Below are 5,777 nucleotides of genomic sequence, written 5' to 3'. Positions count from 1 at the left end.
TGTTCTCTGACTGACTGGCAGGCAGAAATGACATGGACAGGAAATGGGAAACGGTTCAAGGTCTTGGAATCCCCCTGGCTGCCTTAATGAAAAGGAGCCCTGATGGTGCAGAGGTTAGGGTGCTCAGTTATGCCACCAGCCACTCATCCTAAGAAAAACGCAGTAGCTGCTTTTGTAAGGATATACAGCCTTGGAAACTCTATCCAGAAATTCTACTGTGCACTCCAGGGTGGTTATGAATTGGAATCAACTCAACCACAATGGGTTTAGTTTGGCTTAAATTAAGTAGCTTGGGAATTTTTAAAATGTTTGCCCTTGGAGTTCCCCTAAAAAAAAAGAAAGCATCTGATCTTATTGACAGAAGATCTTCAGAGTCAATAAAAATGGCTTTTCCCCACCTGCAGTATAGCAGACAGTGCATGTCACTGCATTTGACTTAAGAAGTGAGACAAAAGAATTATGCCTGACACAACTCATTTTTTAATTTACAATCACCTTCTATCATTAAATTTTGATCCTATAAACTTACCTGTTATAAATCTGAGCTCTGATGGTGTGTAAATCTCCTTCAGTGCTATTTACTGCCTGGGAAACCCAACGCAAGTCAGTAATAAATTGGTTCTGTCAGTGATGAGATAGTGATACATCATCATTTGTTGATTCTGTTAAGTGTATGTCCCTTGTTGACTAGTGTGTTGATTCTGACTCATGCATTGTTTGTATAGAGTGGAACTGCTCCTCAGAGTTTTCAAAACTAGAATCTTTTGGAAGTAGAGAGCCAGGCTGGTCTTTCAAAGTGACTTTGGGTGTGTTTGTACTGTGAGCAAATCTTTAAGCGAGTAGTTGAGCATTTAATGGTTTGTGTCTCCTAAAGACTCTCCCTTCTCTATGTTAATACATATTTGTTATGTGCCTTCGAGTTGACCATGACTCATAGCGACCCTATGAACAATGTCTCTGAATCTTGTCCTCTCCATAGCCAACCTGTAATTGTCTTTGACAATTACACACACACACACACACACACACACACACTTTGTTGTTGTGTGGCGTCAAGTCAGAACTGACCCATAGTTGACCCTCCGGTGGGTTTTTAGAGGTAGTTAATTCCACGGAGGAGATTGCCCGTCCTCCCGAAGAGCAGCTGGAGGATTCGGACCTCATGTCTTGGATTTGCAGCACAGTTTCTTACTACTAGGCTACCAGAGTTCTACACACACACACACATAGAGTTTGTGTGTATAAATATTTATCTATATATGTATGGTCATTTATCTATGTTGTTGTAATGTGCCATCTAGTCACCTGCGACTCATATATATCTTTGTTTCTATATGTATGTATTAACATCTATGCATCTATCATCTAATATGTATAAATGGTCCATACATAGACACAGACACAAACATATGTGCACATATATGTTTATAAATACACAAATACAGGGACAGACGCAAAATGACTAACTGAAACTAACTTGTTACTCTAACTTCAACTGACAATGAACCTTTAAGAAAAAATAGGGAGGGTGGGTGAAGTAAATGGGAAGGATCCCGTATGAAAAACAATGAACTGTATAAAGAAACCAGTATCAAAGAAAAAATAGAATTGCCTCTGAGGGTTCGAAGGCTGTAATCTTTATGGAATCAGACTGACACTTCTCTATCCCACGAAGGCTTGTTGGCAGCCCCGGACAGTCCCCCCACCCCGATCCCCAACCCCGCACAGCGCCGGGGCTCCTTGGAGCCTCAGAGAATGCAGTCCTGGGGTCCTGTGGCCACTGCTTTGACAGTATCACTCATGGACTACACACATCCTAAATATTTAAAAAACCCAAACAAAAACCCAGTTCCCGTTGCTAACAATGACCATCTGAAATGATACTGCAAGTTAGTTTCTGAAACCAAATTTTACAAGGAACAAAATTTAAAATGAAAGCTGTTCTAACTTCCCAGAACGTCGCATTCTTCTTTTATTCTGTTGTTGACTGTTGTAATCCACAAAAGATCACAATGTGCCCGCAGTCGCCCTCTGGAAAAAAAACCTGATTACAAATGTTTATTTAATAGAAGCAAAAATGCCGCCGGGTGACTCTATCTCCGAGCGGGCAAGCACCCCGCGCGGGCGTCACTCCGGTGGAATTTCGCCAGCGGCCGAAGGGAGCTCAGGGTGACCTGGGGGAAGAGGCGCAAAACCACCGCCACCCGGGCGTTTCCGCAGGGCTTCCCAAAACTCAAACGCAACAGCTCAGGGTTTTGCCACGTCCCCGCTCAAGAGAAGGTTAGGGAAATGTCCACGGTGAGTAAACGCGGAGATTAAAAAGCCAAACAGCGAGCTGCTGTGAGGAGTCCAGCTTCTCCCCGGGGGCGAATCGCAGAGCACCAGCCGGGCGCCCACAGCCGGGTGCCGCCGCGTCCCGTCCCGAGGCGCCGCCCTCCGGGAGGAGAACAGAGTTTGCTCCCTCTCTGGCGGCCCAGGGCCCAGAGCCCCCAGGCGCCGGTTGACGCGGGCCCTCAGCCAGGCGCGCTGACGTCACAGTGCGTCGGCGCCGGCGCCGTTTCGGTTCGGGTTTTCGTTGCAGTGCACTGGCCCTCGGTGCGGCCTGGAGGTTCGGCCGTTCATCAGGCTAAGGGGGCCACCGGCAGCCGGTGTGCAGCCACGCCGCTTCGTCGCTGCTGCGCCGGCAGGCGGTGAGTGCGGCTCCCTCCCGGCGGCACGGGGCGGGCTGGGGCGCGGGGCGGCGGGGCTCCGGCTCCGAAGCTGCAGCCGAGCGAGGGGACGGGGGCTGGGGCCCCACGGCCGAGGGTCCTCAATCGTGCTCTTTGCTCTCTCCGCGACTTTTATTTCATGCCAAAGTCCAGTTTTTGAGACTTGTAAGTCGAAAAAAAAGAATATTTTTAAAAGTCAACTTGTTTTTCTGCGTAATCTGGCTGCCGCCCACTTGCCCCGGCCTTTGAACTTTGACAGATTTTTTTTTTCTCCTCCCTCTTAGAGTTTTTACGAGGTTTTATATTTGCTTTTCGGTATTTCTTTACTTTGGTATTTTTAAAAGAAAGCTCTGTGACAACGAGATCGCCTATTTATTTCATTTTGTCCATTTGCGTCCTGCTTCTTGTTATACAGCCTGTTGTATGTTGTAAAAATTAACTCTGGGAAACTAATGGGTAAATTCCAGTTTCTCCTCTTTGCCCTTCCTATTGCTTACCCTCGCCCAGTGTTTGCATAAAGAGCAAAGTGAGCTCTTACATAAAAAGCTGTCATTTTATGTATGTGATACCTGGTACAATTAATACATGCTTGGGAAGAGCCGTTCTCAAAGCCCATGTTACACAGACTTTTGTGTTCTCTTATTATTCCCTTATTGTCGTCGTTGTTGTTTTGGGAAGCTTACAGTTTGAGTTTGTAGGTCTGATGTAATGCACTCCTGATGCTTTTTACTCTTACTAGACCAGAGAGACTTAGTGGTAAGAGTTGCCCTGTCAACCCAAAGCATGTGTTCCACTGCATTCCGCCAGTGCGGTTTGCTGCCTCCAAAAAGCCTGCTGGAGGGGCAGCTATGAGTCATTTCCAATGAGGTAGGGTCAACAATGAGTCAGTTACAACTAGTTAGGTGGTTTATAGATTATAGTCCTAGAGAGGCTTAACAGTGACAAAAGAACCTTTGTGCCTATTTACTGCTGTGATCCATACAACCTCCTTTTGCCTTCAGCAAAACCCTGAGAAATATATGTATCCGGAACCTGTTAAAAGTTGTCATCAAAAGAGGCCAAAGACAAACTCTGCCTTCAAAACTTCACCTTTTTCTGGCATATGTAAATAATGCTGCTGGTTCTTATTGGCATGGACTAGGAACAGACTCAGCTGACCCCACATCAACCTTCAGAGGTTGTGAATAGAGTGGGAGGAGTTTTACCATCTTTCTCCTGCTAGAGAGCTGATATATTCAAACTGTCTGCCTTTGGGTTGGCACCATAACCACTTACCCACCAGCCCAGCAGTTGTTAACTGTTGTTAATGTACTTTCAAGTTGGATTGGACCCATAGCTGACCCTCCAGCAGGTTTTTAGAGGCAGTAAATACCTATATCTCCTGCAAAAACAGCTGATGGATTCAAACTGTCTGCCTTAACTCCTTACCTGCCAGGCTGACAATTTTTGCTGTTGTTATGTGCCTTCAAGTTAGACCCATAGCTGACCGATCCTCCAGCGAGTTTACAAAACTTTTGTCTGCCTTTGGGTTGGTTAAGCTGCCAGAGTTCTCTAGGTCAACAGAGCTCCCTATAAATATATATTTCATTTATTTATTTCAGTCAAGAGCTCTCCTAAATCATAAAGTTTTGGTTTCAAATTGCTGGAGCTAAGATGTTTAAAGTGTAAATCCTGGTGAGCTCTGGTGGCCTAGTGGCAGGAAACTGCACTGTAATCCCAGAAGTGCACGGTTTAAATCCACCAGATGCTCTGCTGAAGAAGGAGGAACAGTCGCCTCCTGTACCAGTCAGATCCAATTTGACGGTACACGCATAAAAAAAAAAAAAAAGTGTAAATCCTTCTTGAGATATTACTGAATAAATGAGAGTTTGTCATTCTATTTGCCGTGAAAATAAAGTTTTCTAAAACAGTCTTGCTTTTTCTTTGCAGATTATACACCTTTGAAGAGTCTGTCTGCTTCATTTTCCCCCCAGCAGTGTTAAACCCCATTATGGAAACCCAGAAGCGTTATAAAAGAATATAGTTTAAATTTTGTGAAGTGTAATTTTGTGTATGAATTATGTGTTTAAAATATGAAGCATTTTGAGAAAGAAGGCTCATAGGATTGATTTCTGTTACATTATGCATAAACAGTAATTATGTTGGTAATATTTTATTAGACATTTGTGATAACACTTGAAAAGACAGTTTCTTTTGATGAATTTACTCATCATTAATTATAAAACAGATGCATGATCCTTAATGTGCATGATCCTTAATGACAGCTTACTTAATTTTGAAGGCAATGTAAAACATTGCTGCTTGGAAATTTTCTGGCTAAGTAGTTAAGTGTGTGAAAGAAAGAATTTATATTAATCTAGTATATAAAATGGTATGTCATATTAATGTGAAAGAGAGCATACTGATGCTGTAGGAAATAAAAACGTATAGAAAATATTTAACACACATGAAGTAGTTAATAATTGGTGACCTTTAAGCATAATTTGTTCTGTTTGATATTATGTACACCATAAAGCTGTGTAAATGTTGGCGTCCCCAAAACTTGTTACTGAAGCCAGCAGCCCACTTAACACAATGATGATATCCTATGTGAAATTAGTTTTTAAGAGAATGTGATTATATGAAGCCTTTAATTCATTTACTTGGATGCAAGCTTTTTTTGATGTCCTATTAAAATTCTTATAGGGAAAGAAGGCTGAATGTTATTTCCCCCCACCTGGCCCACTGTTTCTAGGCTTCATAGCTCATAATCAGAAGCAAATTAAGGACATATTTTAGTATTCTATAGTTAATTGCCTTAAAATGTTTAGAATGTAAACCTCCTTGAAAAGTCAGGACTTTTAAAAAACATTTTCAGAAATACATCAACTTATTTCAGACCAGTTTTTAGATTAGTATGAGTAAATAGTACTTGAATTATCAGTAGTTAATACTTAAGTGATCTAAAAGATTTAAGATAGTCCTAAACAGCTCTGACTAGTATTGGTAACCTAAGGCAGCAAGTGGGATGCCTGAGTGTGTAGTTAGGTATAATTAAGGAAGGTGCTTTGAATGCGATAACTAGGAAGT

Source organism: Elephantulus edwardii, unplaced genomic scaffold (assembly GCF_000299155.1).
Source record: "Elephantulus edwardii isolate Elephantulus edwardi_28Jun2011 unplaced genomic scaffold, EleEdw1.0 scaffold00056, whole genome shotgun sequence".
Lineage (NCBI taxonomy): Eukaryota > Metazoa > Chordata > Mammalia > Macroscelidea > Macroscelididae > Elephantulus > Elephantulus edwardii.
Note: the sequence above shows the minus strand (reverse complement) of the source record.